General features: G+C 28.3%; 1 protein-coding gene across 5 annotated transcripts in view; it reads left to right on the top strand.

The window, feature by feature from the left end:
- LOC112689240 (kinesin-like protein CG14535) overlaps window positions 1–19,745 on the top strand; it is a 173,076-nt gene that overhangs the window by 45,107 nt on the left and 108,224 nt on the right. The window lies entirely within an intron of this gene.

The raw sequence follows: 19,745 nt of genomic DNA, 5'->3' as shown, positions 1-19,745 counted from the left end.
CAGACTTGACGAGTCGTGACTTATTGTTCGAGGAGTAATTGAATTACAACGGAGCTGTAGAACACGGTATGCGGTATAATATTAATACCACGTGCATAATATTCTATTAACGTGCAGCATTATTCTGCGGCTTGGTTGGTTATGAACCATAGAAATTCAAAAGATCAAAATTTTTTTTTTCAACATCTAATGTATTACATTACATAATAATTTATATTGTAAATTTAAAATAATTACAATAATATAATTTTTCCCCTAAGTATAAAAAAGGAAACCGGACAGTAATGAAGAATTATAGAAGTATCTCTACTCGACGTTGGTCATAAAGCAACGATAATCTTAGAGAGAATAAATGTATAAATATATATCAAAAATATTATCAGAAGTTACCGATGTGGTATTCGAAACAGTAAGATAACCACCGACCACATCTTCGAGATAAGACAAGTTATGGAGAAATATTATGAGTTCAACGAGGAATTACATTTATAATTCATAGACTTTAGACAAGCTTATGACAGCATAAGCAGAAATGAACTATGGAGAGGATTAGAATTGCCCGGAATACCAAAGAAGTATATAAACCTAATAAAAATGTGTAATGAGGAGACAATCTGTAAAATATGGTTTTTATTAAATTACTCGGAAAAAAATTGAAGTAAAATATGACACGCTAAGGATACGTCTTCTATCTCGCATTACTTAATCTAGCTCTGGAAAAAATAGTAAGAGATTCGAACGAACAACGAAAAATGAACATAATTGGTAAGTCAATAATCTAAGCTTACGCCATTGATATTGTTATGTTGGGAAGAACTAAAGAAGACATTGTTCAAACAACTCGGAAACGGCTTAAAGTCATAGCGACTATGTATAAATTAAAATAAAATTAAGTATATGATAATGTCAAGTAACAATTGGAATAAAAACGAATTTTTTCATTGATAATATGAAATTTTAAGTAGGGGATAACTTTATGTATATACGAGTAAATGTCAACAATAAGAATAATGTGCACCAGGAAGCGAATGAAAGATTTATGTGTGGGAACTGGTGTTGTTATAGCCAAATTACTAAAATCAAAACTACTCTCATGGGCATAAAAAATTCGTCTCTATCATAGTTACTTGAACCCAATAATAATATATAGTTGCGAAACAGGGTCCATTAAAAACGCGATGAGAGAAAATTAGTGATATTTGAGAGAAAAATAATATGGAACATATATAGGTCACGATTCAACGGAGAAACATGTATCTATCAACGAAGACATGAGAAATTACAAAAATTGTACAAAAGACCGAATATCATAACGTTTATCAAAAATAAACGAATAGAGTACTATTAGTAGAGTAGTTTAGAAACAATTAGAGAACAGACAAATAACTAATAAAAATAAGTACTCGTGGGAAAAAAAGGACAAAACAAAGCACCTAGGAAGATCAAGAACCCGGTGGATCGATGCAATAATCAGAGACTTGATTGAGATAGGCCAAAATGTAACGTTTGTGTTGACTTATAACAGAGATGGATAGCGAGAACACTGGAAGGCAACAATGATCCGTAATGGACCGGTAAGCTGACAAGAAGAATGTATTACGATTGATCGACTGACAGTGCTACGTTTCCGTCGGCGGACAAACAGTTAAAAATTACTACTTTAATAACTTGGAATAAATACAATTTTGCATCAATTATAATTAGTACACATCATTTGAATACGATAAGCATATTATTTTTGTGTAACCATTCATTGTATATCTTTGCCTAAGCTGTCTTAAACCATGGTAACGATTGATATGACGGTTTGAAAACGCAATTTAATAATGTTAATTTGAAAATTGCAACGTAGAGTGTTTTTACAAACAATAGGATGTTATTTGTGCATACATATTATTGCGTAAACAATAGTTGCACTAATAAAAATGTTGATTACAATGGATAATATATCATGATAATTATTCATAAGACCGTTCTTATTTTAATTATATCATTTTAACATTTAATATTATACGGTGTGAAAATAACTAATTATTTTGTTTACTCTAACAATTATCCACGTGATTTATTTACGGTATAAAAACAATGATGGTAAGAATATATTTATTTTTATTTATTACATATAAAAAATGGGCTTTTTTTATTACTATTTAAAATTCAATTATTTAGTATTTAATTTAGTTTTGATTTAATATTTATAAGACATACAATTACAATTGATTAGGTTGATGATAAATTAAACGTTTCCTAAATCAGTCCTAAAATATATTTATTAATTGAAAGTACTAGTTTCAAAAACAATCAATTGTATCTTTAAGAAGGAAAGCCTTAAGCTGCTAGTCAAATCGAGATATTTATGAATCTTTTTATTCGCATTACAATATTTTATTTTTTTTAAATTTAAAACTTTTATGCGAGTTTTTTGTTTTACATTGATTACCTCTTTCGGATAAGTAAATTTACATATATGTGCATTATACCATGACTGGGATACATATGTATGTAAGGGCTATGCGTGAGTTGAATATATTAAATAACACTGTACAATACATCGAAATCTGTTTTGGGTTAAAAGATACTTTTCGATGAGAAAAATAATAATGCCAGATTTTCATTTTATCAGTATTTCCTGACCGGATATGGTTTGTGGAAAATATTGTATCTTTACACAAAGACGGTAAAATACGAATTGATTTTCGAAAATTAAATTTCATATAGATTTTTTAAAGTATCAATATATCATCGATTTACAATTTTTATTCTAATTAAATATGTAGTTTAATATATATATAAATGTTTATCTCTAAATGTTCTATATGCATTGAATTATATGAGTCTTGTGTATTTGTTATAATCTAGTTTATTTTGGAGCTATTATTTATGCATATGAAAATAACTTTTGTTATTCAACAAAATGTCCGTTGTACATCTATTTTTGATGATCGAATGCATTATACACAGGTTTATTATATTTGATCATTAACACAATATTATACCTTACAAGCTTAATTAGATAATTCATGTATTTGTTTAAACACTAATAGTGGTTTATGATTTCAGTGTCTCGATATGTAGGAATTTCTGAAAATTAATTTTTGTTACTTCATTACTATATATTTTGGGTGAGTTAATGACTCTGGTCGTGATATTTATTTTTTTCTATAACCTATGATCGATAAACAATAAATACATACTCTGATCTTTAAACGCGTTTATGTTAATTTATTATATTGATAAATCTCGTATACTGTTTTTATGATGTCAGCGTACATAATTCATTGTTTAAATAAAATTTTGAGCTTTTTAACTGCACCGATATTAAAAAAAATAAAAATTTCTATTAATTATTCGTTATTTTTAATTAAATGATTAAAAAAAAAAAAATACAGAATATGTAAATATTAGTGATGCACAACGAAATTTATTTTGATATCGATATCAATTCGTTGAAATTTGAAATTTCTAATTTTTATTAAATAAAATATTTAAATACATCTTGAGAATGAATCAATGTCAAAGAACGATTAAACATTAACGATAAACAAACGATAATGCTTGTTTACTGAAGCTGGTCAAATGGTCATCAAAAGAAAACATTTGTAATCACCAGACAGAGCCAATCAATGACTTTTTTTGAATCCATATTATTTTACATTTGTTTTAAGTCAAAAGTTAACTTTAAAAAAAAAGTAACTTAACTTAGTTTAAAGTTAAAATTTTCTAATTTGTAAAAATAAAAAATTGCACATTTAATATTAGTATTTTTACGCTCGAGTAAATTACTGGGGAAATTTAAAATTAAACTAGCTAATTAATAACTATTAATTACTAATTAATTAATAAAGAAATAATAAACTTTCACAGAAATATAATAAACTAATAAAGTTATATAATAATAATATAATATAATAATCTAATAACAATATATTATAAATTCTAACAAGATGTGAACAGACCACATGCTAGTTGAATAATGAAATTGAATTGGAAATTATACCACAGTTGTTTTGTGATTAATCCCCCATCGATACTCGCTCTTATGTTATTTATAATTTAAACAGAATATTCTTAGGAGTTTCATGGGTTTATAGTGTTTATACAATAACAATGTTATAAAAATATAATAGTAAAATATAACCCATATAATGACTATTAAAGTTATTTTTCATGTTCTTTTCGTCTACAGGAATTTCATATTAAAATAGTAAATTATAAATATACTAAAAACCTCATATAATAATTTGCATTATTCTTTGCACTAAAATTAACTTAATTCAGATAAATTTAAATCAAATTAACTTAAAGTTAACACGTTAATCTTAAAAAAAAAGTAACTTATTAAGTTAAAAGTTAATTTGTAAAAAAAGTAACGAGTTAATTAACTTGATGTTTTAACTTAATTTTAATTTTGAACTCGTTAATGCCCAGCCTTGATAATATGATATCGATACCTGAAAATATGTCGTTGTGCATCATTAGTAAATATGTAAAAGAAGTGGGGATGCATGATTATTATTTGGCTACAATATTAATAATAATTAATTAGAATTTGTACTTATATGAATGATTTATTTGATTGTTATGGGTTATTCTATAGGATATCTATTAAGATATTAAAGGTATTAATGATAGATTTATTTGGTATATCTGCTCCAATATATCCTGAAAAGTTTTCACTGTTCTCTATTTTATTCTTGTCGAAATGTTATTAAAAAAATAAATAGTCATATCTATAATTAATTAGTGGCTTATAAATGTTATCTTTTACATCTATTTAACCATTAAAGTTATAAAATAAACGAATACGTAAATTGCCAAGCATTTAAATTTATGGTTTTAAGTAATTTCATGGCAGTAACTAGAAAGTTTTAAATGTATATTACTACAATCAAAAGTTTTATAGATATCTGTAAACTTTTTTCATGGTTATAGATACTTTAACTTCCTTTGTTTCATTGTTATAAATCAGATACCTTTATCGAGTTGATAGTATACTTTATTTTGGGTTTCTCATTAGTAATTTATAAAGACTAAGTGAATTATCGATTAAATGATTTGTAGTTGATGTATTCGTTGAACTGATGAATAAATAACTAAATGTAATATTGCTGTTTTGTTAACATTTCATTTGATAATAATGAAATGATTTGTAAAATGTAACTGTCTTCATAATTATTTGATTCAATAAAGAATAATTTATTACTACAAAGCACAACGTTTTAAATGATAAACAAGAAATTAGTCGAATCGCAAAAATATTCAATAAAAGTGTTCGGATCGAAAACTTAGTTTTATCCGGTCAACGAACAATGTGTGTGTAACGGAATTATATATTATGCGCACACATACTAGATAAATATCAGCTATTTTATAGCATAGTATCTTATAACATATTTTATTATCTTATTGTAATGTAAATTTATTTCGATAATATTTAATTTATATAAAAAAAAAAAAAAAAAATTGTTGGATATCGCGACTGACACTCGAAATGTGTTCTAAGCATGTGTCGACCTGACGATCGTTGGTATATCGTGTATGTAGTTTTGAATTTTATTTGTTTGCACGTTCATTTGTGGAATCCAGTATACGCCAAACACGCATTGAGCGTATGCACAGCGGCAGTCGTCGCAGTGAAGTCGTCGAACAATTTTCGTGGGATCAGAGCGCGCATGCTGTTACACGTTCGAGGGTTTTTGCTCACGAAATTCGCTAAGCGAAAGCTTCTTAACCGTTGATCGGTAGAAAACGGTTTATTTTTTTTCGATCCGTACATATGTGCGCGCACAAACGACGTGCTGACTTAGATCGAACATCCCGATGGTTGACTTCAGCCGGTGACGATGGTAGTGACGGTGGTGGTGGATGGGTGGATAGGAAACGAAACGAGAAATTCAATTTCGCGACCCAAGATTCGAGTCGAGTTTTTCGCCCACTCGTCTACGAGCTGCGCGTGGTGTATAAATTATGGATATAATATACAATACAATAATCGTGTTCTATGTATCGCGGATACGTGTCATCGACGTGTACGTTGTGTGCGCTTGTTGCGTAGAACGTAAAACGCACGTGCCGAAATCGTCACCGAAACAATGTTTAATATTGTAGGCGGAGGCGCGGGCGCGACAATATCGTCCGATATCGCGCGGTCGGGATGTTAAGGGGTAGGCGCGTGAGCAGGTCCTGTGTTTCTTCTATTCCCACGGCGCGAAGGGGAAGATTTCCTGCGAGCGTCTACGCGCGCGTATTATATTGCGTGACATTGCCGTGATCGTATTTTGGCGCGGCTTTCATATTTCTATCGCGATGTAACCTGCTCGAATATATATATATATATATATATATATATATATGTATTACTACTATCTACTGTGTGTGCGCATAAGTGAGTGTACGTGGGGGGATGGCGTGCGAGGCGACCAAGGAATCAAAATCGGAGAGGGATATGTGTCGGCGGTGAACACGTTGTTATTATTATTACTATTGCCGTTATTATTATTTCCATCACGAGCCCCCTCGGGCATCTTATTTACGACGTCGACATACGCCGCTGCCTTGCGATTTTCCCTTGCGGGCTGCGCGCGCAAAAAATAACCTTATATATATTTTTTTTCATTCGCGTTTTCTTTTCGCGCCCAGGACTCGATCGTTCGACGTCCAGACAATAATAGCTGTGCCGCCCGTGCACTTTTCACCGTCGTGCGGCACATACCGTTTGTCGTTACTATTACAGTCGAGCCGACAATCTTGTCGTCATATCGATCCGGATGCGTTGCTTATGCTTTGCGAGAAACGCACATTTTTCGGTCGATCGGTTCAACCGTATTTGTAAATGGATGTCGAACAACGCCGTGCTGACGTATTACAACAGGGGATGTCTGTTGAAATTAGACGATAAAAAGTTATTGAACAATTGAATCATTACAAATCATAGAATAGTCTACCATTGTGTAGAAATGCATTTTTTACGCGCATTATACCGATAAAAATTGTGTTATTTTTTTCACATAGAAATCGATTTTACATTGTACTATACTGGCGGTACAGTGATAAATTCGTCAAATGTGTTTGCTCTATGTGCAATCAAATGAATTTAATAAACATTAATTACATTATATTACGAAGTGTTCGCCGACGAAGCATAGAGCTCACAGAATAATATACGAGTTGCTTTCGAGAAATATTTTAAAGTAAAATGTATTAACTAACTTTAGCTAATTTTTTAAGTGATGAAAAACTACTATTGATAAATGGAACTAGAGTTCCACTTAAAATCGGTTTTTAAATGAAATTATGCATTTTGGAGTTTGACAGTTTTTTTTAACTTGAATTTTTATACTCGTAGTTTCTGTTTACATAATATGTTACTTTTGAAATCATTTATTCAGAAATCAGTCATATGGTACTTGATTAACTTTGCTTTCAAAATATATAATATAAAATATTAAAATTAAAATATTATATAAATATATATTATTAAAATATTTATTTGTTAACAATAATAAATTTTTCATTTATAAAACGTATAGTAACTAAGGCAAATAGGTATTATTATTATTGAAATTAATTGTTGTTTATGCAATTAATGGAATATCATATGAAAAATGTAATCGAAGAAAGTCTAATAAGTAGCTTGAGGATTTACCTACGATGCCTATTTAAATTTAATATACGCATTATAATAAAGTAAATTCAAACAATTTCAATAACAGTTAAATACATTATTTAATTTTAATACTATACTAATATTTATATTGAAATAAAATATAATCAAAATAATTATATTATATTATATACGATACATGCATAAACGTATTATTTATATTATTGGAAAAAGAATCTTTTTTATAGAGGAATTATATTAATTTGCATAATTATGCTATACTTACAATTTTCAGCTCAATATAAAAGAATATGCAAATAGTAGTGCCATTAAATATTTGAATATATATATATATATATATATATATATATATATTATAATACTTAATTGTATACTAGTTGCACCGTATACATGGTGATTAATTGATTAAAAATGTCAGATAAGGTCTGAAAGTTGGTAAAGTTTTAAGCAAGTATAATAATGTGTATATTGAGGAAAAATTATAAAATAAGGTATTTTATAAAGATTATTTTTATAGCTTAAGTGCATAAGATATTCAACTTATGTATATTAACCAAAATATTCAAGCCATGTAGAAACATTGATATATTATACACACCGGATATTTTAAACAATAGAACATAATATGCGGAAATTATAAAATGTATAAGTTTAATAAAAAAAATAATATTTATATAGTATTATATCTTATAAGTAAAAATTTGAAAAGAATATTTTTATTATAAATATATTTATTTATTAGATTCATATATAAATGATAATTTATATAGTTATTAAATTATTTGCATTCTTGTTTGGGTACATCGGTCATACACTCGTCATACATCCAGCTCAGCTCTCCAATCGTCCATATTAAAGGCTCGTACCTTCCAATCCAATCCTCTACTCACTGATCGCATCCCTTTTTGCCATATCCTCTCATTTCAAACGGAGTATCCCAATTAGTTCTCCAAATCTATTTTAAATTATTAATAATACATGCATTTATATACATATATATATATATATATATATATATATATATGTAAGTATAAGGAATTTAAGTTAAAATGTCTAATGAGTTTATGATCATGAAACATAAAACTATATAAACCCTCTTTTAAATCGTGTAGCTTTGAATTTGTAATGTACTATTTTAATTTAATTTAATTATTTTATTCTTCGTTTGATTTTTTTCTCTGTAACATTTTATAAATACGTTTTACACAAAATCGCGACATTTTCCAATCATTTTTTAAACCAATTTTACCAATTACTTTCAAACTGATTGATGGATATACATGGATATAAATGTTGTATTCTGTTACCAGTAGTAGACATTTTACTAACTAAAATTAAAGTCTTAAATTTGCATGTAGGATATTTTTCAACTATAGATTTGTTATTAAAAATGATTGAATTGAAAGTTTAATTTAATAAATTAGAAGTATAACGTGCATTAAACTTATCCGCATCACATAAATAGTAAATACTATAAGTCGTCGTGTTAAAGAAACCTTGAAAATACCTCGTTAAATCATTCGTGTTAACGTTGTTTTTGAAAAAGTATGATTCAACCGCACTCAACCAAATTGTTCATAGTGTTGAGATTTATATAAGAAATTAATAGTGTATTGTTATTATATATCAATAGTTTTCGTTCAATAAGACGGCGAAGAAAAATAAATAGAAGGAATATGAATAAAATATAAATATTGCAATTAAAAATAATTTATTTAATGAGTTATATCGTTGTTATAATAATAGCCAAACATTGAAGTTAATTTGTTAATTTTATTTATTAGTTTTGTCAAGAAACTATGTTTGATTTTTATTTAGAATACCAGCAATATTATTATAATATATCAAATATATATATAAATCATATATCACTATAATAGTGATTGCAATATTTTAGGCGAAATTCTTGGAATCGATTTAAAATATGTATAGTAAATTAATTAAGCGCAATGAAAATTCAATGAAATTGCAAACAAACGATTCTTAAATTATCAAGTTTTATTATTTCACTTTTAGAGATTGAATCAATTTTATATTATTATTACAAAATTATTTTCAAGTGATATTGACACTATTACCGTGTATGAAATAGCATCTTCCGAAATTATTTCAATATGTTTTGTACACAAAAAGAATAATATATGATATATGTATACTATATCTACACTAATCAATAAACACATAATTTTACAGTGTTAAATGGTTAAGTCACGTATATAAAATATTTCTAGTTTAATTTTTCGTTTTGGATTGAAATGTTAAATTTTACACAATATTTTGTTATTCGAGTTTTGGTCTTATTCTTAATATTTTTTAAATTGGCATTAAAAAATAAAACGTTTTACGTGTAAATTTAATTTTAACTTTATCAATTCCATGGTTTTTTTGATAGTATTGTTTTAAGACATAAACATCTAAACGTTGGGAAAATACTCTCTGGAGACAAAAGAACCAAGTAACAGTTGACCATCATAAAATCGGATTTTTTTCCTCTTTACTATCGTAAAACTTACTAAAAGACCCGCAGCGTTCACGTCGCCTGTATTACGCTGGCATCTGTTGACTGCATCGATATAAGAAAAAATAAAGTTGCAACTCCCCCTTTTACCATTGCCAAAAACATTGGGTTTCGTCCCCACTATAGACAGAAAGCGAGAGAGAAAAAAAAAACAGTTGCCTAAGAATCATTTCCATCCGATTTTCCACCGATTTAGATCCAGCAGCCCCCAAGGGTCGTAATAGCCGATGGCTACCTCATAAAACTCGTATTTTGCTTAATGCTGTTTCTTATCCAAAGCCTTTTACTTCACCTCCATTCCTTTTATTTCCTACGGATTTGTTTAAATCCACCATTTCATTTCCGAGTGGACTTTGTCACAATTTTGATTTTATCTACTCCATAGATCGCATCGTTGCACTTTATTGCCCTGTTGCCAACAAATTCGGTATTACTTTTTAAACTGATTTTGAACACGGTATCAAATATTGCAACACAATTTTTTATTTATCTATATTGATCAATCACCCAAAATGATAATCTATTAATATGATACCATGCTAAGTATAATATTCTATTTTCAGTACTATTTAATATTCTTATCTTTGTTTTTTTTTTTTATAGGTCAAAGAAATACTTTCTATTTTTAATTTATGTTTTAAACGTATATAATCCATACCATACTGAAAGGTTTATAGATTTATTTAGATATAAAATCGACTATACGCTATTTATATGATTATATTGTATAACTGTTAACTGATACTTCAAAATTCATTAGATATATTAGATTGTAATATTTTTTAGATTAGGTTAACATTTTAATAGGAAACTAATTTGCATATATATAGTGCATTCATTAACTGTTTAACTGTTAGAACGAATGAACTTAAAATTTTAATTTAAATATAGTTAATAGAATAAATGTACTTAAAATGTTAAAAAATATGATTTTTTAAATTACACCCTGCATCAATGTTTTCTGGTTTATATACATGGATAGAGTATTTTTATTCGTTTCTGATTAAATCTGTTAATTATTTTCCACCCGACAAGGATAGAAAAATACCAGAAATTTTAACTTAAACTGAATTATGAATGACACCTATAATTTGTAATTTAATTTATAAAGAGCCACGTATAATACCATGTTGTCATATTTTTATATCACGTGCATTCAAAACGAATATAAAGTATACATTTTTTAATAATATAAATCATATATTTAAATGTTGAATGATATTGCGGAAGAATTTACGTTTTATATATAATATAAACATGCTAAACGCGTGAATAAAATGAACACTGAGTGTGTGGTACGTTTTAATAGTACATTTAGGGTCGGCCTATAGACAACTTTATGTTTAGCCTGAGGTCATGATATGCAATATTATAAGTTCCATACAATTGAGATCTCGATCAATGTTTTCCGAATAAAATTTATATTTTTTTATAAAAAAAAAAAAAAACCAGGGTTCTTTATGGAAATAATATATATATTACAAAAGGGGAATGTCACTGTAGAAAAGAGGAGGTGAATTTTGCCCAGAGAACAATAACAATGGTACTACGGTCGCCCCTGGCGATCGGAAATACGCCGTTCGAATTTCAACACAAACGTCTCATAACCCCCCGCTCACCACTCTTCATAACCCGCTCTACCACCATTTAGGTCGTTAAAAAGTCCCTTTTTGCGTGCGCAATGCAGGTGAAACTCCTGTCATATAAAACGGCCTCACGCGAGTTATTACTGATTTTTTACTTTTTTATTTAGTTATTCTCTTTTGCGAAAAAAGTTTATAATACATACGAAACATTTTCAGACAAAGTTTTATTCGTGGTTAATTAATAATTTTATGGTACCGGAAAAATAAATCTTACTTATAAAATTACTTACTAATATTTATTCACATTATTTACAGGCCAAAAGTATTAATTGCTTTAAGCCAATCCATCAATGTCTTAATATTATTAAACTAAAAAAAAGTATATTCAACTAAATTGTTTTGGTTATTTTTCCATGTTAAATCACGATCAAGATGTTTGCATTTATTTTACCACGACGCCAGTTGGAAAAACATAAATTATTTCTTTAGTTATATTTCACATTTTTCATAATATACCGTGATTTAGAAATAAAGACTTTTTAGTGATCGTTTTGATGGTCTAAAATAATAAAAATAAGATAGAGCAAGATTTAGATCCTAAGCTTTCACAAATTTCTATCTATTTTTTAAAGCCAATATTTAATTTTTTTTGCAGGAAAGCCCTAGCTGTACGGCACATTATTGTCATGAATAATTCTCAATTGCTCTGTTTCGAAGTCAACTTTGATTTTTATTTTTTGTCAGGAATCTGAGTTATAAATATTTTTCTAAAATTCGAAATAAAATCGGTCGAAATCAATCGTATCGTTATATTATTAAAAATTCATCGAGAAATATTCAATGAGACCCCAGATAACCGTAAAATTTTTGTGGGGGTAATTTGATCTTTTTTTGCCATCGGTGACTATCAGGATAGTTTTAGGATAAATATTTAATTATATTTAATATATAATTATGTATATATATATGTAATCAAAATTTTAAACTATTTAAAAATAGAATAATAAACTATTTTGTACATTATGTAATTATTATGTACGTTTTAAATATGTGTAGTTCTTATTAGTTGTACATAAGTGTTTTTAATGTGAAATAGTCCATATTAAAAACGTTGAGTTCTGAGTTTTGACCTTAGTCAAGCTATAACCTTGTGGTCATAAAAACAGACATTTTAAGTTTCATGTTGAGGGTGATATTTTATTAAAATTGCGTTTAAATGTTGTTTATTTTATGCTGACCTATGTCTGTCTACGACGATTAAAGTGGTATTTTAATGTATCTAGAGAAATACTACATTGCTTATTACTTCTCATCCACGATATTTCTCATAAAATACAGCACTACCATAATATACGTGATTAGATTGTTCTTTTATCATAATTTATGAATATAGTTTTATTCAAAAACTATTTAGTTGGTTAAAAAACATATAAAAAATTACTACGCATACATTTGCATTTTTTAATTAACTTGCGGTAGAATGAAAAAAAAATGTATACATTAAATTAATAGTTAGTATAATATAACGAATAATACAATGAAATATGTTTTCTTTGTAAAAACTTAAGAGTAATATTATATAATTTGGTTCATTAAAATTTTCAATACATGCATTGGCAAAACTATTTAGTTTTACACTATACATAACAATATGAATAACTTATGGTTTTGTTTTAAGAATATTGTCTGAATTAAATAGATTGGTTTCAAATAAAATGTTGATCTTTGAAGTAACCGATCTTGTCGAGTTTTTCGTTTGATTTTTACTAATGTATATAGATGCAGTACAGGTTGCTTCTAAGAAACGTTTTCGCTACCAACAGTAACATTTATAATCCAACTTATTTCATATATAGCTTTTTTTTTTCGGATGTACTTTAATAGTGCTATACGTTTGTTTCGATAAATTGAAAAGGACATAGGGTATCTCTACTTGATGTATAAATGTACGAAAAGCTTTTTGTAGAATGACATATATTGTTCTTTTTTGGTTTTATTTTTTTATTTATTTTTTTTATATGAGACGATAAAAACCCGGAAACACGCTGTTGGTTTTGAGGTGTAGGGTAATATACAAACGAATCACATACCCCTTTACTTGGATTTTTTCTATTGTTTTAGTTTTACGACTTTCCGTGTGGAAATCTTGGTCCATCAGTATTCCCCCGGCAAAGGCTCGTTTGATATTCCTAACGCTTGACCACATTCGTCGATAAAGAGATTCGATTCGGACGTGATTACTTATACTACGACGAAGCGCATAAACACGTGTATCTCCCATAATACTTACCTGCGAGAAACGCACAAGGAGATTGCACGAGGAGAAAAAACGCAGAGGCGTACACGAGCCGATTTTATTAGCAAGCAATGAGGATTTATTTTTCGATCAGTGGCATGACACATCCGGAATCTGAAATCAGGATTTCATCCCATGAAGATTTTCTAGTGTAGACACAGGGAAAAAAATCCCGTACGGTCGTTTTGTTAGCGAATAACTTACTGCTCATCAAATCAAATAAGAGATAGTATACGGGATCGGATTTAGTAATGTATTAGATGTAAACGATAACGGGACACTTCTGGTAAAATGCATTTTTCTGTGTTGATTAAATCCGTTTCGATAGAAACAGACAATGATTTTATTTTTGTATTTAATTTATTCAAATAAATGTTGATCAAGTATAAAATTATTACTGTAGTTATTATTCAAGAAATATTTCCCTTTGTTTTCTACGAAATACCTGGGTTTTACTTTTAAACCATATTTTGCAGTTTGATTGCACGATAAACAAATATAATAAACTAAAGTCGTTCAAACTTTTTACTTAATTTTTTATATAATTATATTACTAAAATAAAAACATTGTGTTGGCTTTTTAGTAATAAAGTAGTAACAATACTTGAAATATATCCCGTGGGAAATTTTCTCAAGTACGTATAGTATACCGCCATACGTAAAATATGTTCATAATATTTTAATGATGTTGCTAAATTTTAGTGCGTCTAAGATTATTTAAAATGATCATTTTTTTATCATTTCGAACGTATACGAACTTAATGGATCATAAAATATTATTTAATTTACATTTTTTTTTCATACATTTACAAAATTTATTAAATTTTTAAGCTTGACATATTCTTTTTGTTCGTTATGATAATTTGTGTATAGATTCATAAGGTTTTATATATTTTCCTAACGTACTCAACAACACTATAAACTCATACCTAAGTCGCTAGGTGTTACCGTAGACAACATAGTTTAACTGCTAAAAGGAAATTGATGCAAATTTTATACTTATTCTATAAAAATTAAATAATCTAATAAATATGAGTATTTTATCAATTCACGAAAACCTATAATAATAATAGTTCAATTAATTGTTTGGATTTATTTTTATCGTTATATTTTAAGTAAACTTTTTTATAGTTGAAATGTTTGATTATTAAATATTTCGACTGTATAAATAAATTGTATTGAATATTGATTACTATGTAAAAAATGATTTCAAATAGGTTGTTTAGTAAGTATAAATTTTAAATGAATTGTATATTATAATATATAATCTCACAGAATTAAAAATCTTTTTAGGAGATTTTACAGAACCCTTATTAGTTTTTAGTGGTGTCTCGTTAGCAATTCTGTTGTGATCGAGAAACCCTTCAAACTTTGAAACTTTTTTTTTTTAGGATAAAAGGGGAAAACGTTCATTTCAACGAGGGGTTTGAATGCATGGTTGAAAACAAGAAACAGCACACTGTTTCGCAGGACACTTAGGTCATATTTTCCTCTTACTCTCTTCCGGTAATACATGATTACAAAAGTTACATCATTTGTCAGAACATGTCGCGTGTGCCACTGACAACTGCAAAAATGCAGTTAATCACTTTGTCCCGATCAAATTAACGTGTATTATTATAGTAGAAAAACATGTGTACCCTCCGCGCCCTACCTCGAAAATGTGCACCTGACGCACTCCCGTTTATCACGTGACTAAATTAAGTCTCGCAAAATCGATGGTAGACTATTCAATTACAGTTCTCCTCTCCGAGAAGTCCTTTTTTGATATTACTTGATTTATAGTGGTCATTTTACGTAGTAATGTAAATTAATGTACACGGCAGCTACGCGTAAAGTGAACTGCCAAATGCATACACACAACTGTAACATAGCACCGTATAATTTTACATACGCAAAACGTAATACTACACAGCCGGATCCATTAAATCAAGGCTTGATGGATTTCGCGTTTTCTACCGAACTGAATATAATATTATTTCGTTGCACAATCATGTCGTATTAATTTTATCAGTGCGAAAATCTAAGTTCACCATCAAGCTGAACACACATGTTTCACATAAATATAAATCAGTTACCGTGCGAACGTACGTTACCAGAAATATTTTCATTGGGGGTTGAACATTTGCTGGTCCCTTTTTATTTGGTGTAATTTGTGTACCACGTGAATATAAAACATTTGAAAAAACTCGAAGGGACCAATTCGGGGGTCACTGACTTTTCTTAGATAGCCCGGCCTCTCGAATCCTCCCATAACCAATAAATCTGTATTTTTTTGTACGAGTTATAGTTCAAAACAAATTAACAGAAACATGAACATATCGCAAAGACAACGACAATGTTTGATTTACATATTTTCCGTGAATGTTTCCGTATTTTATGTAATTTAAATCATCTCGACGGGATCCATTCTTGTGCCTGTACACAACATAACCGTATTATTGACTTAAGACGCTCTAAGTGTTAATTACGCACAGGAGAGAAATCCCAGTTGGAGAAATGTACGTTGTCGACATTATCAGCCATACCGATGAGGGCACTGCGGCGAACGGCGTACACCGCGTGGCATCGCGGGGGATTCGCTTAATTGTTATACGACAACAACGCGCTCCGAGCCGCCGAGAAGACTATAGTTCGTGGTAGTAGTCGATGTCGAATTTGCATTTTGGCCCTTTATAATAGACATTAGAACGGATTTCCCTTGCCATATATAATATAGATACCAACTTCTATCCACCCTTATGATTTATATCCGTAGAGCTACTGAAACTTTCGACCAACATGTGAACACGATCGTTTTTGTTTGAGATGAATATTAAAATGACAAATCATACCTGTGATACAATATCATTAAAACTGTAAGAATCATTTGATTATACGTTATATGTGTTAAACGTTGGTTGTTCGTTTTTTGTACTAGCATAGAACAATCAACGACATCGTTCAGATATACGAGAACATAAAATGTTATGGTCACATGTGTTTTGTTGGTTGTTTTATTTGTTGTAAGTAATCATCTTTAAGATCAATTATTTTCAATCATTTTTGTTCATGTCAAAAGTAGGATGAATGCAAGTATTTAATTTAGATTTGAAATTTATTTAAGGAACAGTTTATTTAAAAGTTAAATGTTTTGAAGAACTCTAAATACGACCAAAATTCACGTTGATTTAAATCTGTATTCATTGATAGTTTTCAAAATTATTTTGTGATTAGTTTTCAGAATTAAACAAATTAGACATACTTTTATTATATGTTTATTGTGTCTGATTGTTTAAATATATTCATGTTGAATAATTAATGTTTTTTAACTGCCTCAAAACATGTAGCCAAAGAATAAAAACAATTTAAAAATAGAGTAATATAAATAATACTAAAAAATAGTATGTAAATATGTACTATAATAATAGATTCTTTATTAGATTCGTTTTACAATGTAAAACTAATTAGTTATCTTAAAATTACGAAAAAAATATTATTATTTTTATTTAATTTATTTTATATTATCTTATAAAAAGTAATATAGTTATGTGATCCGTAGAACTGAAAAAGGATCAATGAACAGAAACAATTATTTTTAATTTCGTAAAATTTTGCTACAATAATTATTGTAGTATTATTAGTATTAGTTATGTAGTATTTTATATGCTATTAGTGATAATTTTACCAGAAAAGTATATATTTATAAGCAAAGAGAAAAATTGTAAACTAAGTTTTATAAAAAAAAGAAGGTTGAAACCACCTGTAACATTCGGATGTCATTTCGTCGACGACTCTTAAGCGCTGTCAAATTAATCGAGCAGGAATGTCTACGTCCCAAGCGCAACGAGTTTTGTTTTCCGTCTCATTTATTCAACGGGCTTCAGCCGTACTAATCTCTTAAGAATTCCAAATTAGAATCGGGTTTCCGGTTATTCCGAGCACTTAAGTCTATAAAAGGGGATTCGTCGCTTTAAAGGATCTCACTGTGAACGAGAATTTGACGTTTACCCAACATTTGCGTAGCAGGGCTTTTTGTTTTAAAAATTTCATGCAGCTTGTACAAAATTAAAATGTAAAACGAGCAAAACTCTAACTATTACTATTTTTGGGTTTGAAATTTAGTGCTGCTATAGTTTAATTTTTAATAACGTTGAAATATTTAATGTTCGTTAACTATTTTCAGTCGACGGAAATGATAAATAATTAAATAAATTTCGTAGAACGTCGGCCGCATTTAGAACAAGTTACCTATGCAAATTGATATTTCGAGTAAGTAGCTTAAATAATAATACTATACAATTTATATATTTTTAAATTAATCGAAGTTATTATTTATTTAATAGTATAAACTAAATACGCGATATTTTTTATATTTCTTTAAATGTTGCCATTTTGTAATATTTCAAATACAATTTATACAATGTTGCTGTGATGTTCATTATTCAATTATGGTACTATTGTGTTACTGATTTATTATTAAATATACTGTACAATTATAAAATTAATATTATATGAGAAATAATTACTATAAATATATTTTATGTTTGATGTACAATATTCATTATTCTGGCGTATAGTGTGCATTGCAGTCGTATCATTTTTAGAAAAAATATGTTCGAAATAATTTTTATAGTATGTTAGTATATATTTTAAATACGGGATTTTTTTATATTAAATATTTGATCCGAAGTGATATTGCGTATTTTAAAAATTTAAATATACTACTGAAATATTTATTTTATGTATTTGAAGATAATATCATAATATGATAATCAAGAAATCTTTAATTTTACAAAAGAAATTATTAAATAGGTTTTTTTGTGTGATTTTATATGAAAGACAAGTAGTGAGATGTGACTTTTTTACTACAGGTATCGATATATAATTATTACTGCTAATTTTGTAATTATAAAAAAACTTTTTGTACAAAGATCATTTTAAAAAAAGTAAGTTATATTAAGCATGTACGTACCGATAGGGTCAAAAATTTGAAATTTTGTATTTTGGTATTCTCTTTTATTTCTCGAAAACCCCATATAAATACAAGGTAATCAAACTGAAATATTTATTGGTACCTCATAGCGGGAACACACTTTGTACACTAGATTTTGTTTTTCAATTTCCTTTGCAAATTCCTTTACCCAAGATACAACGGCTTGATTTGTACTATTTAAGTGTATTTGTTAAGTCGTTTGAAAGTAAATATTGGTATACAATCTTACAGTTTAGAAACATTAAGAATTTCTCCCATAGAATACTTAAGCAGATTATTTGTAGTTCTCGTATCACTCATTTCGCAGTATAAAGTATAATTTTATATTTATGGTGATACTTCTTTTTTAAGATTTTAGTTTTATTTAAGACAAACTCGTTTAATAGTTTTTCGCAAGTCTTAGGCTTTATTTGGCGAATAAAGTTTTTTTTTTTTATAAAATGGAGCGTTTGAAACCTATTTATGCATATAATTAATTGTTTAAGGATCGGGTATTTTATTTCTGTGTTCAAAAGTACGAAATATTTTGTTCCCATTGATTTCGTAACATTGAAATAAATTGCGTTTTAATGCCCCCCCCCCCCACAGTAAATATCTTTCGGCATGTGCGTTGTTATTACGGATAACATACGTTTACGCAAAGTCATCGATATCTGTTTAATTTTTTGGATAACATTATCGTTGCCTTTCAACGCGAAACCGTGAAAAACTACCTGACCGTTGGACGGCGTATACCCATGGCGACT

The sequence above is a fragment of the Sipha flava genome, unplaced genomic scaffold (genome assembly GCF_003268045.1).
Source record: "Sipha flava isolate LNK unplaced genomic scaffold, YSA_version1 42_pilon_pilon, whole genome shotgun sequence".
NCBI lineage: Eukaryota > Metazoa > Arthropoda > Insecta > Hemiptera > Aphididae > Sipha > Sipha flava.
The sequence above is the reverse complement of the archived record's forward strand: the minus strand, read 5'-3'. Positions and strand labels throughout refer to the sequence as shown.